We start from the raw sequence: 19,260 nt of genomic DNA on the forward strand, positions 1-19,260 counted from the left end.
GCTTTTCTTTCCTGAGTGGTGCTCCCACACGGTAGCCTCTGGAAGTTCTCCTGTTGTTAAGACACTTCCCATGCATGCAAAGCTGTGAAAGCTTCCTCCAGATAAAGGGCATCTTGTGCTACTGCCACTTTCTGGTGATACTTTAATCTTTGATCAGCCCCTAAATCCCTCGCACTCATTACTTGTGTTGATGAGGAAAGTGGAGGATTTGGGTGATAGTCAAGAAATCAATATAGGGTCCACCCAGTCAGGAGGACTATCCATTGGCAGAACAATCCTGGACAGTCTTAAGTGGTTGGGACTCAAAATGTGGAACTCCCCCATGTCACTTTGGCATGGCGTTGCTCTGTGCTGTATTACACTTTATCTGTATTTATGGTGTCTCCCTGTGTGTCATTAGCCTGATCAAGCAGCAGCAGCAGTATTTGAGCCAACCCATGCCATTGTAACGGAGTTTTTGGGATCAGAGGCACTGGGCTCCCCAAGAAAGATCAGCCCACCCAGCTGGGTCCCTCACTAGGCAGGTACTAGACGTTGTAAGACCTGTGGGCCCACATAGGAAAAGGGGAGGGGTGCGGGCCTCTGGACCAAGAGAGGGCTACCTCTGATCCCATAACAGGCTCCCTGTAGCTGGGCTGGTGATCTGGGGTGCTCTGAGGTGAGAGGACATCCTCATGGCCGGGGCGTGGCTATGGCAGGTAAATGAGTCAATAAGTCAGAGGCGTCAGGCCGAGGCTGGTCTCTTAGGACATCTTTGTAAACAGCTAGCCTGTCTCTGCTGCTGTCTCACTCTGACCTGCTGTGGCAGATGGCATCTTTCTAGTCCCTTCCCCAAAGGATGTGGGCTAAAGCATTACTTAAAATGACTGAATGCACGGAAGTTAATATTCCAGCTGCTCCCAGGACTTGAAGGAGGTGGCTGTCTGTTTTGTTTTGTTTGTTTTTTTGGCTGCACGGCATGTGGGATATCAGTTCCCTGACCAGGGATCGAACCCGTGCCCACTGCAGTGGAAGCGCAGAGCCTTAACCACTGGACCGCCAGGGAAGTCCTGGAGGTGGCTGTCTTTTTTTTTTTTTTTTTTTAATTAATTAATTTATTTATTTATTTTTGACTGTGTTGGGTCTTTGTTTCTGTGCGAGGGCTTTCTCTAGTTGCAGCGAGTGGGGGCCACTCTTCATCGCGGTGCGCGGGCCTCTCACTGTCGCGGCCTCTCTTGTTGCGGAGCACAAGCTCCAGACGCGCAGGCTCAGTAGTTGTGGCTCACGGGCCCAGTTGCTCCGTGGCATGTGGGATCTTCCCAGACCAGGGCTCGAACCCGTGTCCCCTGCATTGGCAGGCAGATTCTCAACCACTGCACCACCGGGGAAGCCCCTGGAGGTGGCTGTCTTAATGAACACATGCTCCAAACCACAAGACGTGTCGGGCTCTGTTCACTGTTGTTTTTGCTTGGAGCCTTAACTCCTTTGGAAGTCGAGACAAATTGGAGAACCCTGGGAAAAGAGGTCTGGTGCCCTCTAGAAGGAAAGGCAGTGCAATACCATCCTGACAGTTATTTATCCTCTGTTTTGTTGGTAACCACTCACAAAGTAATAAAGACAGAAAAGACAAAGTGGGAGGGCTAAGGAGGTGAGGTGTGTTCTCAGTTGGAGGAGGAAACATATCCTTTCTCTCACCCATCCCTGAGACCCAGTCTCTCCTTAGGGACGTAGCCTAAGAGCCAAATGAAAAAAAGGGCTCTCTGGCTGTATAGAATCTGCTGGACAGTGAGCTCCACCCAGCAGGGAATGTAATTAATCAATTGACTGCCATAATATGGGATGCGAAAATGGTGTCCCTACTGAAGTATCTCACGCAATTAGTGCAGAAGCTAGGAACGGTCCCAGAGGGGGCCTTGGAGATAGATAGGTAGGTAAGTAGGTAGATACTTTGTTGATGTGGATTTTTATTTCTTAGAATGCTGCCCACCCTACGTTAGGCCTCATAGTGATCCTGGGCAAACTCTTAAAGGAAAGCCATTAGCCTCCAACAGCTGGGGATGTTGGGATGGGCTTAACAGGCGACAGATGGCATGCAGCGTGGTGATTTGCCAGGTCTCGAGGAGGCTGAATTTAGTCCTGAGTCGACCACGTTGTTCCTCAGGGGGCGCTCGTGAAAAGTGTAAGTCCTCTTTCCTGACAGTGATGGCTCATGCTGAGACAATTCAAGAGGACATAGCTGCCCTGGATTTAACAGAAACTCATGAAAGACCAACTCAAAGTCAAGTGCTGCCTGTTAACAATACCCCACCTGGCCTAAATCAAAATTACTACCCATAGAGGGATTGCCCCCTTCCTCGGTCAAATAAACCACTTAAAACCAGGCCACTCTTAAGCGTGAACCCTGAAATGAACAAGAGAGGTTGGTTGTGTTGGACCCTAAGGAACAAGGAGCCCAGAGATATTAGATGATCTCTGGTAAATCTGTGGAGCAATTAAAATATTGACTAAAGTTAGATTGCTACCTGGCCAGGCTTTTCCTTCAGAGACAAGCTTACCTTCCATGTCTGCCCCTGACCTCTGCCAGTGGCAAGGACCTGCTCCCACATCAGGACCCATTGGTCTCAAAGCAGGCCTCTTCTGGCCGACAGTAGCCCTTTTACTACGTAAACTGTAAAATATTAACAACACTGGCTGGCTCTGGTGGACACAGGTGTCCAAAGCTCCCTAATCCCAGGAAGCACTCATACTTTAAAGCCCCGCCCGCCCCCCCCCCACCAGGAGATGACGGGCTTTGGAGGAGAATTAATTGAAGGGATAATTATCTGCTTAGCTTTTTCTTTTAACTTTTTGTGTGGCATGCGGGATTTTAGTTCCCCAACCAGGGATCGAACCCACGGCCCCCGCAGTGGACGTGCAGAGTCGACCGCTGGACCGCCAGGGAAGTCCCATCTGCTTAGCTTTTAACATGGGCTTAGTTTTGCTAAAAGATGCTTCTGTGCTGGTCGTTCTCTGAGACTCTTTTCCCATTATTGGAATGGGCTTCCTCAGTCAGCAGGTGACCTCATGAAACAAGCCAAAGGTTTTGATGCCACTGGTGGGCACTGGCCAGTTCACCTTCCTCTACCCGTGTAAGAGGTACTGACTAAAAGGAAAGCACTGAAGGATTATGGCCTGTCCTAGCTGACTTACTTAAAGAAAGGATTATGGATTCCCACCTTTGAGTTCGGTGGTATGGCCTGTGCTTAAAGCCACTACTAATGAGTACAGGCTATCTGTAGACTAGAGAGAGTTAAACAAGGCTGCTCCCTGTATTAGAGCCCCTCTACTATATATTGTTCCCTTAATGAATGACATTCAGAATAACACTGGTAAATGGTTCAGAGTCATAGACTGGGCTCACATGTTCTCTTTGTTAAATATCACAATTTGCCTTCCCCTTTGAGGATCAACAGTACACCTTTTTCCCAGTGACCTGTGGGGTACATGAATGCCCCCGTGATTGCCCATGGGATTTGCAGTCGGGACCTAGATGCCTGCTCGGCACGAGCCACGTCCTGCAGAGACTCAGCTCTGGCATTGTGTCGACGACATCCTCGTCACTGGACCTGGCCAAGACTCTGTGTCACAGACCATCACAACTGTGAGTGAACACCCCCCTGAGAGGGGATGGGCAATTGCCCGCCATAAGGTACAAGGCACCTCCTAGTTTGTTAAATTTCTGGGCTATGTTTGAAACTCAAAAGGGTAAACTAGTCCCAACTGGGTAAAGGAAAAGCTCCTAGTGCTCCAGCCAACCTCCCAGATTGGTAAAGGAGGCCCAACATTTGGTAGGCATGCTTGGATTCTGGTGCCAACCTCAAATATTTGCTGGCGCCCATCTATGGAGCCCCCCTAGGACCTCCACTTTTCAGTGGGGACCTGAGCCACAACAGGCACTAGGTAAACTAAAGAAGGCTATCATGTCAGCTCTCCCACTAGTGCTCTGAGGGCAGGACTTACAATTGGAAGTTTCGGCCACCCTAACGTTCACTTATGGGAGCCACTGGACCAAATGTCCGTGGGCTTTTGGCACACGTGACTCCCAGACTCAGTCCCAAGGTATTGGCCAGTGGAGAGGCAACTTGTGGAGGTACACTGAGCCCTTACTGAAACTGAAGGCTTTACTGGAGCAGAGCCAGTTACGCTGTAACTGATAACAGATTCCTGTTATGTCCTGGGTAATAGCAGAAGCTCCCCGCAGAGCAACTGAGGCCTCTACTCAAATGGTAATGGGATCTACTGGACTGAGCTAAACCTGGCCCTACTACAGTGCTGCAACTCCATGAGAAAATCACCACATACCCTGCCACTGAAGTTAATTTACCATAACCTCCCGGCCTTCTATACAGGCCTTCCATTAGTGTATCCATGCAAGGCACAGGCCTCTCCTCATATTATTGAGGGCTTGACAAAATAGCTTTTACAGCCCTTGGGACTGCCGCACAAGTTATACCGTCAGACCAAAGTTCCCACATCACTGTAAAGCAAACCAGCAATGGGCATTACAAGAAAACATTGCTTGGGTTTGTCACCTATCCTGTCATCTTCCAGTAGCAGGGATCCTGGACAGACGTAATGAACTTTTTTTTTTAAGTGACCGCGTAGCAACATATGATTATGGAAATCGATTTGGGTCCCAGATGATAGGGGTTTTGTGTTTTTTTTTTAAGCTTTTAATTAATTTATTTATTTATTTTTATTTTTTTGGCTGTGTTGGGTCTTCGTTTCTGTGCGAGGGCTTTCTCTAGTTGCGGCGAGCGGGGGCCGCTCTTCATCGCGGTGCGTGGGCCTCTCAATGTCGCGGCCTCTCTTGTTTGCGGAGCAGAAGCTCCAGACACGCGGGCTCAGTAGTTGTGGCGCACGGGCCTAGTTGCTCCAAGGCATGTGGGATCTTCCCAGACCAGGGCTCGAACCCGTGTCCCCTGCATTGGCAGGCAGGCTCTCAACCACTGCGCCACCAGGGAAGCCCCATGATGAACTTTTAAATCAAGGGCTGTTGAGCGAACTTGGAGGGCAGTGGTCCTTCAAGTGGTCAGAAATACTGCCCACGGTCCAGATTATATTAAGTTCCTACCCCTCTGGCATAGCTACACCATATTTAAATTCACAACAAATGACGAGACCACCAGCAGAGACATTTCTATCTCTGCTGGTGGTCACATCCACAGCAGACACAACCCAGTTGTCAGTTTTCACAGACATGGGAGCCCAGGCATTGCCATGCACCGAAAAGAAACTTTCACCTGGTACTTTCATCTTTCCTTTCTCCCTCATAGAAAACCCGGAGCTTAGCCACTTCCTTCTTGATCCTGATGAGAACCTGACGTGGACCAGTGATTCTGAAACCATCCTTAGCCTGTGTTCATTCGTCATCCAGTATAAGCCAAGCAAACTACCCGCCAATTTCTGGAGAAAGAGGTGTCCTTATCTGCCATCCATGTACTTTGCTCCAGTAAAGGCACTGTGGAGCCCAGGAGGTGGAACGAAACCTCTCCCAGACCAGGTAACCCCATGTGAACAATACCCAGGGACAATCAGGTCCCCTACTGATGGCTACAGGTGACCTCCAACCTTAATCCCTACCCTGTTTGTATGCCCCTTCTTACCTGAGGAGTTACTGCCCTTGCCAGTGTTGGCTGTATGTCTATTGGTGGTTCACCCAGCCCTAGTAATCCACACACTACTGTTGACAGGGTCTGTTGGAAACAGTATACCACATGCACACAACAGGGAGTCTTACAACATAGGTCAGATTGGGGACAATGGGAGCCACGCTGTTGGCTATTCAGGGTGGTCAATCCTACTGACATGACCACAGATACCAACACTGAGGCTAGCAACCTTCTCATGTCTCTTCTACTACTAGCAACACCCATCCTGGCTAAGCTAGACTCTTTAGATAACACTTATGACTCGTAGATGCCTTCTAAACCCTCAGGGCCAACTTTTACCTGAAATCAGAAGAAACCCAATGTTATGAAGTAGTGCCATTAACCAAATAGAGCCACTGTCTCTTGAGTCTTATTTAAGGCGTGCCCAGGGATAGTATGCACCCAGTAGTACAGCCAGCATGCTTGTGATCAGTGTAATCATATTAAAAATGCTGTAATGCAGAGCCATACCGACAAACTCTATGGGGTTACAATTAGATAAAATTATAGCTCTTACTAATCCCTGGCATAATGATGAATGTAAACGCTGCCAAAAACGTATACCTTAACAACTATTGGTCTCTTTTCTTAGTAGTTATAACGATTTCTCTCTCTCTAGTACAAGTCCCATGTATTGAAGTTTGCACTAAAAGAAATTAAGTGACCAAGGGCAAGTTACCATGAATTTTCCCCCGGTTGGGAAGTTATATTTTATACACACACACACACACACACACACACACACAGACACACACACACACACACAAGGAAAGGAATGTATACAACATAATACCCAGGACAAGGCATGCCTAAAAAGTCAGGAGCTTCATCCAGTTTGGGAATTCTTTCCTAACCTAACCTTCTTACAATACCAACTTCAAGATTTACATCACACTCAGTGGGACTGGGTTCTCCAACAGCTGCAACACTTACTGCCCACAGTAACCAATCATAGCTTTTGGGTGTGACAGCAAAGACAGTTCTCATGAAAACATATTTGATCCCATGGAGAAATCTAACCAGTCTCTACGTGGGAGTTTTTCCATCCAAATTGACAGCTATTTGCTTATAACAATTACAAAATTTGTCAGGTTTACCAAGACCATCGTTAATAAGCACTTGGGAAAGACTTGAGGGAAATTGCATCCCAGTGTTACTCTTCTGGGGGATCTTAAAACATACACATCACATCTTACAGACCAATAATGAGAAGCCCAGTAGCAAAGGTAATCTGGGAGGAAATCTATTGGTATCGTTACATGACCACCTCCCAAGAGGCCACCTCTCTGAGGCTGTTAAAGCTATACAAACAGCTGCCCGAGAAAAATTTCCCCTAGAATGGAAGCAGTGGAACAGGTAGTCCTGCACTGAAATACAGCAGCCTTGTGATAAACAGGGAAAGAAATGGGCCAAATGTACAATCTGTTTTTGAAATCACTTGGCCCACCCGGCTGTTTGTTACTAGTAGTTGGCAGGAAACTCAAGCAACAATAACACCACTCTGAGCAAGAAAGCACATACATACAATTGCCCACCAAAACAAACCTGCATGTTGCCTTAGTCACAGCAATGTACAAGATGGCAAATTTAAGCACATTCTGCTTACACAGTCATTTATTCACACAAATTTGGTCACATATTCACTCAATGGAATGAAGATGCCCACACATTCGCTCACACACACATGCACACTCAAGTATGCTCACATGTAAGACTCACACATTCACTCACATGCACACATTGAACACACTCACAAACAGGCATGCTCACATATTCACTTACCCACAAACATGCTCACACACCATGAAGTTCACACCTTCACTCATGCACATGGATACACTCAGATAAATTCATACACACTCACATGTTCACTCATTCAAATGTAATCAAACATTAACAAGCTTACACAGTCAAACGAGCTTAAAGATTCACATGCCCATGCTCACACACTCACTCACAGGTTTACTAGCACTTGTAGATACCCTGGTATACGAACATGTATCTACATGTTCAGGCACCCAGATATATTTGAAATACCATGTTCACATACATGACAGTGCTTATGAATTCACTTGCACACATGAATATGATCGCATACACAAGATCACTCACGTTCCTTCACAGGCATCAACACACTGACACATTCACTCCCACACAATGGCATACTTGATGTTAATGGGCTCACACAGTCAACAGTCTTACACACTGGCACACTTGTATTTGCTTACATGGACACACCCACATATTCACTTATGCACACGCATTTGCCTGCTCACAAGCAAAAATACTCACATATTCACTCACACACAGATATGCTCTCACTTTATCGTGCTGCTTGCAGTCAATCATCTGTGAATGTCTTTACACATTTATTCACCTACAAACACACTCAATACCTCATACACATGAACACGCTCACACAGTCACCCACAGATGAACACCCTCAGATAAGGACATGCGTATATATTTATTCACTCTTAACATCAAACAAATTTACTCTCGCACAGAGACAATCTCACATATACTCACAAACACGTGCTGATGCTCATCAACAGTCACACGTATGAACTTGATCACACACACAGTCATACTCAATATGTAAATATACTTACGTGGTAAGTCCCCAGAGTACCTGGTCCCACATATGAACATGCTCCCACATTCCCGACAGAAATTATTATCCCACATATGACACACTCAAAATTCTATAACCTGTTCTAAGTTTCTGGGTCTCTGCCAACCCTATTTTGCCTTTCCAGCTGGCTCACTATTAAGCTGTGCCTGTAGAGATTTCCTGAGAGAGACAAGAAGTCTGAAGGAAGGAGAATCTACTATGTCTTCTCTCTGTCCCTGTTCCTCTCTGTATCACCCCCCTAAAGGTAAGAATAGTCTTTCAAATGAATTTTTTTAAGTTATTTATTTTGTTTTTATTTATTTATTATTTTTGGCTGCGCTGGGTCTTCGTTGCTGTGCGTGGACTTTCTCTAGTTGCGGCGAGCGGGGACTACTCTTCGTTGCGGTGCGTGGGCATCTCATTGCGGTGGCTTCTCTTGTTGCGCAGCATGGGCTCTAGACGCACGGGGTTCAGTAGTTGTAGCACACGGGCTCAGTAGTTGCGGCTCGCAGGCTCTAGAGCGCAGGCTCAGCAGTTGTGGCGCACAGGCTTAGTTGCTCCGCAGCATGTGGGATCTTCCTGGACCAGGGCTCGAACCCATGTCCCCTGCGTTGGCAGGTGGATTCTTAACCACTGTGCCATCAGGGAAGCCCTCAGATGAATTCTTAAGAAGAATTCTTTTATATGTCTTTTATATATATATGATATGTTCTTGATCCTTTCATCTGCCCAAAGCACTTAGGTTGTCTCCATTCCTTGGCTATTGTGAATAATGCTGCAATGAGCATAAGAGAGCAGAGCAGAAATCACCTCCTTTGGATCTGTTTTCAGGAGTGGGATTGCTGGCTGATCTGCTAGTTCTATTTTCAATCTTTTGAGGAACCTTCATACAGTTGTCCATAGTGGCTGCACCATTTTACTTTCCCACCAACAGGGCACGAGGGTTCCTTTTTTTACCACACTCTTGCCAACACTTGCTATCTCTTGTCCTTTTGATAATAGCCATCCTAATAGGTGTAATGTCTTAATTACAGCTTTGATTTGCATTTTCCTGATGGTTAGTTATCTTGAACACGTTTTCATATACCTATTAGCCAGTTGTATGTCTTCTTTGGAAAAATGTATATTTGGACCGTGTGCCCTTTTATTAATTATTTGTTGGTTTTGTGTTTTTTTTTTTTTTTTGCTGTTGAGTTGATTGAATTCCTTATATATTTTGCATATTATCCCCTCAACAGGTAACATGATTTGCAAATATTTTCTTCTGCTTCATAGGTCAGTTGCCTTTTCATTTTGTCGATTGTTTCCTTTGCTGTGCAGAAGCTTTTTAGTTTGATGTAGTCCACTTGTTTATTTTTGTATTTGTTGCCTTTGTTTTGGTGTCAATTCAAAAAAAAAACATTGCCATAACCTATGTCAAGGAGCTTATTACCCCTGTGTTTTCCTCTAGGAGTTTTACAGATTCAGGCCTTACGTTTAAGTCTTTAATCCATTTGGAGTTCGTTTTGGGGTATGGTGTAAGATAAGGGTCCGATATAGTATCTTTGCATGTGGCTATCCAGTTTTCCCAGCACCATTTATTGAAGAGACTCTCCTGTCCTCGTTGTGTGTTCTTGTCAAATAGTTGAGCATATATGTGAGGGTTTATTGCTGGGCTCTATATTTTGTTCCGTTGGTCTATGTATATATCTGTTCTTATGCCAATACCATGCTGTTTTGATTACTGTACCTTTGTAAAATAATGAAATCAGGAAGCATGATGCCTCCAGGTTTAGGTTTGTTATTTGGGGGGTGGTTCATCAAAGGGTACAAATGATCAGTTATAAGATAAATACATTCTAGGGATCTAATGTACAGCATGCTGATATAATTTAAGATATTGTGTGGTATGCTGGAGACTTGCTGAGACAGTAGATCTTAGTTCTATCCCACACACCACCCCCAAAAAACCTTTAGCTATGTGAGGTGATAGATGTATTAATCAGTTTCACTGTGGTAATCATTTCACAATGTATACATACATCAAGCATCACACTGTTCACCTTGAATATAGAAATTTTATTTGTAAACTATACTTCCATAAAGTTGGAGGGGATGGGAGGAATGTGTGTCCTGTTCACATGGGAAAAATTAATTACTCTAAACTGTCAGAGGTAAAGCACAGGATTTGGGTTACTAGAAGAATACGTTTTAAGTCAACTGTCTTCAATAAACTCAATGAGCGAAAGGAAACAATGATCAAAGAACTAGGAAACAATGAGAAAGATGTATCACAAAGAGACAGATATTATAAATAGGGACAAAATAAAAGTTCTTCAGCTGCAAAGCACAGTAAGTGAAATGAAAAATTAATAAAAGATGTCCAACAGCAAATTTGACCAGGAGAAAAAGACTCAGCGAGTTTTAAAAGGTTAGTTGAAATATCCAGTCTCTGGAAAGGAAAAGAGGAGCAGAAAAGCAAAGAATGAAGAATAATGAGCAAAGCCTATGAGACTTATGTGCATCAGCAAGCTTATCAATGTACACATAATGACAGTTGCAGAGGCAGAGGAGAGAGAGAAAGGGGTAGGAAATCATTGAAGAAATGATGCCTGAAAACCTCCAAACTTGGAGTAAAGACATGAATCTACACACCCAAGAAGTTCCACAAACTCCAAGCAGGATCCCCACCTAGGCACACCATGATCAAATTATCAAGAGTCAAAGTCAAAGAGTGAACCTTGAAAACAGCAATAGAAACAACTCCTCACCTACAAGTAATCCTCAGTAAGATTTGTGCTACAGAAACCATAGAGGACAGCTGGCATTGGAATGACATATTAAAAGCGTAGAACAAATGAACAAAAATACCCTTTCAACCAAGAATTCTATATGTGGGGAAAACGAAGGGGACTTAAAGACATTCCAAGACAAGCAAAAACTGAGAGAGTACATAGCTAGTAAGCTTGCCCTACAGAAAGTACTAAAAGGAGTCCTTCAGGCTGAATTGAAATAATGCTGGGCACCTATCTGAAGCAATATGAAGAAATAAACCACAAAGGCCAAGGTAACTACACAGGTAAACGCAAAAGCCAGTATTGCTGCACTTTTGGTTTGTATCTCCTCTTTTTGTTCTCATATATGATTGAAAATACAAATGTATAAAGCATTAACTATAAATCTCTGTTAATGGGCACCAAATATACAAACATGCCATGTGTCACCATAATTAAATAAAGAAATGTGGCAGAGCTGGGGAAAAGCAGAGTTTTTGAATACTATTGCAACTATCTCCGTATTAATACAAACTTGATTATTATAAAGTTAAGATATTAATTGTAACTCCCAGTGTAACCACCGACACTGCCCCCACAAAAAGCTCCAGCACTATAAAAAAACTAAAAAAGGTACAGAGAAAGGAGTGATAAAGAATCACTTTGTACACTAGAAAAATGAAATTAATGACAGAAAAATACAGTAATTGAGGAGTGAAGGAACAAAAAAAGGCTGACATGTGGAAAATAAATAGGAAAAGGTCAGGAAAAGTCTTTCCCTGTCAGTAATCAATACAATAACCATAGATAAAACTGTTCAACGAAGAGACAGCACAAGTGAGTGAACTTCAGGCAGTCACCTTAGCGCTGGATGCTCTGGCCAACAGTTAGCCCCGTCTGCACATTTTCATAGACAATCAGGCCATTGTCGTCGGTCTGGCTGTCTGGTCCGGCCCATGGCAGCAACGACGTTTCCTTGTGTAAAACTGTCCCCTTTGGGGTAAAGAGCCCTGGGAATCTCTCGGCCCACAGACTCCCAAATTATAAATCCAGGTCACACGTGTCTCTATATATACTAAAGCCACTACGCAGGGCTTTGCCAAGACCCTCCTTCTTGGCTTTGGAGTTCCGGGCCTTATTGATGGTGACCGAGGCATGCATTTTACTTCTCAGGATACACAACGCTGGGCTCTTGAACGGCATTCAGTGGACCTTTTGCCTCCCTACCCGGCCTTAGGCTGCAGGACTCAGAGTTCCAGAGTGGCTTACTTCCACAAGTTCAAATTCCATTACACGAAAATGGCACGTTTCAGTCGCCAGTCACACGCCAGAGGTGAATTGTAGTATAGCGTCTGACTGCATCCTTTGATGTTTGACTGCTGAGGGCTTTTAAACGTCAACCCTCCCTCTTCCCCAATGCCCCACACTCTCTCCTTTGGCGCGGTTGTAGGGTGGAGGGGAGGAGGAGTGGGCGTCAAACTACACTAGCTACTGCCAGCACAAGGGAACTGTCATGCTGGCCCCATCCACTAATCACAGTAGAACTCCCAAAGCAATTTCTTCCTTTCCTGACTCTCTCAAGTCTTTTTTGGAGCAGCTTGAAAAGGCTACCCTGCTCTCCCCCCAGAAGCCTCCTCATGTAAGGAATACACTTTGCATCGCGTCTCGGTAGTGTGTGTGTGTGTGTGTGTGTGTGTGTGTGTGTGTGTGTGTGTGTGTGGTGTCACCAGTCTTGATTGACCTTTGAACCCAACTTGGGGTAGGGGTCCATACTGACTCAGGGTGGCAACAACAGCTCTTCTCGCCAACCTTCCCAGGAGCGCAGTGCAGAATGTGTGCTTCCCATCCGTGAAACGTTAGGGTCTGTCAAATTAGATGTCCTGGATCCCAAGGCGGTGTGCTTACTGGAAGTAAGGGACATAGCTTATGTTCTCCTGAACGTGAAGTTACAGCTAACACCCACTCTTGCTTCTGTGCCCAGCGACAGTAGTAAGTGGGATTAGCATAAAATAGTTGTCGATTTCTTCCTCGTTTTAAGCATTCGTTACCCTTGACCACTCGGCTAAGTGGGGCTGAGTACAACAAAAAGTCTCGGACTGTTGACCGAGAAATCATTCTAGGAAGCCTGTCCTGTTAACGTGTGCCATGCTGTATTAGTCTGCTCAGGCTGCCCTAATAAAATGCCATAGGCTGGGCGGCTTAAACAAGACATTGGTTTATTTCCTACAGTTCTGGAGGCTAGGAAGCCCAAGGTCAGGGTGCCAGCATGGTGGAGTTCTTGGTGAGGGCCCTCGTTTTGGCTTGAAGATAGCCGCCTTCTTCCTGTGGCTTCACGTTGGGGTGGTGGGCGGAGAGCACCATCTATGGTCTCTTCCTGTAAGGGCAGTAATCCCAACGTGTGGACCGCAGCCTCCTGACCTTACCGAAACTGAATGACCTACCAAAGACCCAGTCTCCAAATACCATCTCCTGGGGGCGGGGTGGGGTGGGGGACGGGCTTCATCGTATGAATTGGGGAGGCAGGGGATGTACACAATCCAGTGCAGAGCAGGTGCTCAGCCCAGTCTTTGAAAGAAGTATCTCTCTCTGTCTCTGTCTCTGTCTCTGTCTCTGTGTCTCTCTCTTCCCTCTCTCTCTCTGTCTTCATTTCTTGGCGGCTGGAAGTGAATTGGGGAGCCCTGATGAAACACTGTCCGGCTCCTGTCTTTACTGCTTTCTCTCCACTCTCCATTCTCACTGCATCCATATCGACTTTGTATGTCCTTTTCTAAGTAGCTTTAACAGCATTAAAACCTCCAAATTCTCTTGCTCTCTCTTGTGGGAGGTTTTCAGCGTTGCTGAGATTTGATCTATACACCTTCTCTCTCTCTCGTTTTTGAACTAAGTGTGTCTCAGTCAGCGTGAGCTGCCCCAGGGTGGCAAATGGGGAACACATGCAGGGTCTCATACCCCAGGGCGCCGCCCTATAGGGACACTGTAGCTTTGCTCTTGCAGCGGTGGAATGAAAAGGAAGGGATTCCTGTGGGCTCACGGAGGCTCAGGGTGAGCTGGGCCTTTAAGGCTTCCAGGGAAGCTGAAGACCTTGGTCACTCATTGGACGGCGGTGCTGTCAATCCTTGACTGCTGGCAAATGAGCTTAGAGCCGGCGCTGGAGGAAGTGGCCCTTGGTTGACCCTTCCAAGGTCCGCCTCCCGTCGCCAGCCAGTCAGGCTCTTTCCCGCCCTGTGCGCAGCGGCCTCGGCGCAGTCTCGGTGGAGCGCTCCACAGGCCGGCCGTTTGCCCTTCCCGTGGCGGGGCGCCCAGAGGCATCTTCGCAGACTCTTGTCCCCTGTGCAGCCGGCTTCTCTGCAGCCCCCACCCCGTGCCGGAGGCCCCGCTGCCAACAGCGTCCCCTCCCTCAGTGACACTTAGCCCGGCGGCCGCCATCTTCCCCGCGATCGTCACTGCAGCACGATGCGCGTCCGTCCTGCCATGTCTGCCACAGAGGAGCGCGGCCCGATTCCATGTGGCCAGGACGGAGCTGGTGGCTGGGCGGGTGGTGACCCCAGTCCCCTCGGGGTCCGCGCATCCCCTTCGGGAGGGATGGATGGAGTTGAGGGGGCCGCGGCTTTTCCGGCCTCCCTGGAGCTCTCCAGAGCCCTTCACGGGGAGGATGGTGGGCAGGAGGCCGCCCAGGCCGCAGTGGAAGAAGACTGGGATGTAGAGCTGGTGGAGGAGGAGGAGGAGGAGGAGGAGGAGGAAGTGTTTGAATTAGAGATCGAGGACCAGGAGGAGGATGAGTACCAGTCAGAAGAGGGAGACGAAACTGAGGAAGAGGTCGAGGAGGAGGAAGAGACAGAAGAGGAGGACGAGAATGGGCACGAGGGCGCGGGAGTGGTCGCGGGCCACGGGGCCCCTACGGCGCAGTTTCAGTCCCTGTTCCGGGATCTGGTCCATTGCCGTGTGCACCACAGCCACTACAACGACCGTGTCCTGGTCGGGCCCCACACCGGCCGCGTGATGGTCAGGCGCCACTCCCGACGGCCCTCGGACCCTGCAGAGGATGCCGCGCCTCCTCAGGAGCAGGAAGACCTGGGAGAGGCAGGTGAGGTCTGGCGGGGCGAGTACCAGGCAGAGGGCAGCCCGCCCTGGGAGCCGCAGGAACCTGCAGAGGGGGCGGCATCCCAGAAGGCAGAGGAACCAGCGGCGGCGGCCGAGTTCTGGGCGGGCGAGGTCCTGGCTGATGCCTCCGAGTCGTGGGAGGCTGGGGCGTGTGGACCTGACGACGGGGCCGAGGCTGGCGAGGGGCGGCCCAGTCCCCAGGCCCTTGCAGCCCCTGCTGGGGCATCGGCCTGAAAGGCAGGCCGCGCTCAGCGCTGGCCTCCGGCGGTTAAGCAGCGGGTCAAAGCTCTCAAAAACCTTCAGGCACGATATGCACAAGTAGAAGCCCAATTCTCTAAAGACCTTTATGATCTTGAGAAAAAGTATGCTGCTTTCTACCAACCTAGGGGCAAACAAATGGCATACCTCACTTTTGGTTGACGGGCTTCTAAAAATGTAAAGATTCTCAGTAGGATGACCTGAGAAAATGATGAAATGTCACAGGGGCACTTTTCAGTGGTTGAGGAATCAGTGAGCTTCGCGGTAGAACTTGTCTTTAAATTGGGTGAACATTTTCCAGTGACGTTCTGGCAGAAACATACAAAAATGCTCTGAGAATCAAATGATTTCGATCCCTTCTCCAAAGGGCCAGAAATAATCAGCAGCACAGTGTGTGAGATCTACTGGAAGGAGGGGAAAAATGTTGTGAAAACTGTCAAGCAGCAGAAGTGTGAGGCCCATGGAAGTGTTGTATCAACCAGTAGGAACACGGCCAGCTCTTCTTTTTATTATTTATTTATTTATTTATTTATTTTTTGACATATTTCTCTTCTCCAGAACCTCCTGAGGGCAGAGAACTAGATTCTGCTGCTGGTTTTAAATCGGGAAATGTTTCCCACCACCTTGTGATGCCAAAGTCCGTATCATTCGACACTAAAGAAGAGAGTGCACATCAGTATGAAAATGCTGAGGAAGAGAAAGAGGATGGAAATGAAAAAGCAGAAGAAGGACCCAAAGTGGATACGGTCTCAGCAGAGGGCAGCTCTGGAGAATACGGGTATTATTGTATAGTGCAACCATTCCTGACATATACCTGTTACTAACAGCTTTATGTTTTGTTTTGTTTTGTTTACATACTTAATTTATTTTTGGTTTATTTTTTAACATCTTTATTGGAGTATAATTGCTTTACAGTGGTGTGTTAGTTTCTGCTTTATAACAAAGTCAATCAGCTATACGTATACCTATATCGCCATATCTCCTCCCTCTTGCGTCTCCCTCCCATCCTCCCTATCCCACCCCTCTAGGTGGTCACAGAGCTCCGAGCTGATCTCCCTGTGCTATGCAGCTGCTTCCCACTAGCTAGCTATCGTGTTTTAAATTTTTTTTGTAAAGTAAATAAGAAAAAATTGTTGCAATTTAGTTTTGGAAAAACAGTTTAATGTTACTAATGGACTTGTATTCTAGATGATATAGAAGGAAGTGTGTTCTGAAAAGTATTTCATTTGTAGCCGCAAGTCCTTTGTCCTGGGGCTTTAAGACTACTACAGATGGGAAATTTATCAGACCTGGAAATAGAGACCTATATGTTTTTAGAGGTCTAAAATATAGAGACCTATATTTTTAGAGAATGGTCACCAGAAGAAGCAGCTAAAGCGAGTAAGCTGTGCACTAGCTGTACCTTCATCCCCTGGCCACAGAAATGGAGTCTCTTGGAATAACAATGCCTTTGAGAAGGTGACTCCTTACAAAGTAGTAAAAAGTTAAGGATTTCACATAAGACTGCATTTCATGAGTAGTTCTCAAATATTAGTTCAATTTAGATTTTTTATTCAAAAGAAAAGAAAATTAGCCATAGTAAGATTATTGGCGATCCCTGAGTCGGTAATTCAATCTTAGTTTCTCCTTCCTCTACCCATTCATCTTTTCCTTTCTCTGTCTCATCTCTCTCTCTCTCAGTATCAGGCTCTTTCTTTCTCCCTTTCTTAATTTTCACACCTGTGGATGTTTGATAACAGCCTCATTCTCATTTTACAGACGTGGAAACTGAAGGTCTGGGATTATAAGGGATTTATGATTTGTGTAAGGAGCATAGGCTCTTAAGGTGGAAAGACATTTAAATCACAGAGTGGCCTTTCAAGGAAAAAATCTAGCACTTATAGTGGTGGGCAAGAGAGAGATGAGGTTGGTGTGATGAAATGATGTGCACCCTGACAACCAAGGCTCTGGGTTACAAGAAGAAAACATTTTGTTCTCTCCTTGGAGAGCCAACAGATGTACATAGTATTGACTCATATTTAGAAAGTCCCTGCTGCATGTTATTGGTGTACAATTGTTAATTGACTCTTATCCCATCCTACAGTTGGAAGGCATAAAAAGAAGTGGACGGCGAAAGAAGAGATGAATTTGTTCTTCACGGATATTCTAGTTTTCATTAGCCCACAATACAAATTTTGTTCCAAAGTTCAGCATCCCAAAATGATATTAACTGACATCTGACTTTATTCTTACCTTTTACAGATAAATTTGGTAGTATTGTTCACATTGAAAATAAAAGCTTGTTTGACGTGAATAAGCTGCAGATTTTTTTTTTAACCTAAATAACACTGACTCCAACGTATCTTTGTTCTATTTCTTTCGGCCCACCTTACTGTCATTGAAAGGGATTTCTTTCAACTATTTGGTAAGCCTGTTTCAAATCCTTTTATTGCAGCCTCAAATAAATTAAAATATTAGATTATAAACAAGTTGTGTGACGAGAGAGATGGTGGCCCAGCCTCTAGTATATGTTATTGAAAGGAACTGGCGGATGGCCTAGCTTGCCTGGAGACCAGATGGCGCTATTGGCCTGCCATGGAGCAGCAGCAGCAGCAGCTGGGAACTTGTTTGAAATGCAAATTCTCAGACCCTGCTCCAGACCTACTGAATTGGATATTCTGAAGGTAGGCTGCTAGCCATCGGGTTTTACAAGTCCTCCAAGTGCTACTGAAGCACACTAAAGTTTGAGAACCACTGCTTTAGAGCAATGGGGGAAACGTTTAAGTACACCTACGGTAGGACCAGCCTTAATTCACTGACTTGGTACTGTTGCAGGTAAACTGAACAGGATGGTAAGATCTGGACTGAGGAAGACACTAGAATTCTCAGGGGCCTGAGACACAAAGAGCTCCCGGAGGGATGTGTTAGTTTCCTAGGGTTACAGTAACAAATTACCACAAAGCAGGTGGCTTAAAACAACCGAAATTTATTCTCTGACAGTTCTGGAGGCCAGAAGTCTGAGGTGAAAGTGTCGGCAGGGTTGGTTCCTTCTGGAGGCTCGGGGGGGAGAATCTGTTCCATGCCTCTCTCCTCAGGTAAGAAGGGGCATACAAACAGGGTAGGGATTAAGGTTGGAGGTCACCTGTAGCCATCAGTAGGGGACCTGATTGTCCCTGGGTATTGTTCACATGGGGTTACCTGGTCTGGGAGAGGTTTCGTTCCACCTCCTGGGCTCCACAGTGCCTTTACTGGAGCAAAGTACATGGATGGCAGATAAGGACACCTCTTTCTCCAGAAATTGGCGGGTAGTTTGCTTGGCTTATACTGGATGACGAATGAACACAGGCTAAGGATGGTTTCAGAATCACTGGTCCACGTCAGGTTCTCATCAGGATCAAGAAGGAAGTGGCTAAGCTCCGGGTTTTCTATGAGGGAGAAAGGAAAGATGAAAGTACCAGGTGAAAGTTTCTTTTCGGTGCATGGCAATGCCTGGGCTCCCATGTCTGTGAAAACTGACAACTGGGTTGTGTCTGCTGTGGATGTGACCACCAGCAGAGATAGAAATGTCTCTGCTGGTGGTCTCGTCATTTGTTGTGAATTTAAATATGGTGTAGCTATGCCAGAGGGGTAGGAACTTAATATAATCTGGACCGTGGGCAGTATTTCTGACCACTTGAAGGACCACTGCCCTCCAAGTTCGCTCAACAGCCCTTGATTTAAAAGTTCATCATGGGGCTTCCCTGGTGGCGCAGTGGTTGAGAGCCTGCCTGCCAATGCAGGGGACACGGGTTCGAGCCCTGGTCTGGGAAGATCCCACATGCCTTGGAGCAACTAGGCCCGTGCGCCACAACTACTGAGCCCGCGTGTCTGGAGCTTCTGCTCCGCA

The 19,260-nt window shown here is 46.4% G+C and overlaps 1 long non-coding RNA gene across 7 annotated transcripts in view; it reads left to right on the plus strand.

The window, feature by feature from the left end:
• The window catches only part of LOC103019502 (uncharacterized), a 32,689-nt gene extending 14,998 nt beyond the window's left edge, over window positions 1-17,691 (plus strand). For 5 of the 7 annotated variants that reach the window (XR_009006684.1, XR_009006683.1, XR_009006681.1 and 2 more), the window contains 5 exons: window positions 3,448-3,619; window positions 5,295-5,521; window positions 8,429-8,548; window positions 15,954-16,173; window positions 17,479-17,691. This is a non-coding gene — a long non-coding RNA (uncharacterized LOC103019502). Of the gene's footprint in view, window positions 1-3,422; window positions 3,620-5,294; window positions 5,522-8,428; window positions 8,549-15,953; window positions 16,174-17,478 lie in introns of all 7 variants that reach the window. The other 2 variants (XR_009006682.1, XR_009006686.1) reach the window with 1 other exon arrangement.
• Window positions 17,692-19,260: the final 1,569 nt, after the last annotated feature.

The sequence above is a fragment of the Balaenoptera acutorostrata genome, chromosome X, assembly GCF_949987535.1.
Source record: "Balaenoptera acutorostrata chromosome X, mBalAcu1.1, whole genome shotgun sequence".
NCBI classification, from domain to species: domain Eukaryota; kingdom Metazoa; phylum Chordata; class Mammalia; order Artiodactyla; family Balaenopteridae; genus Balaenoptera; species Balaenoptera acutorostrata.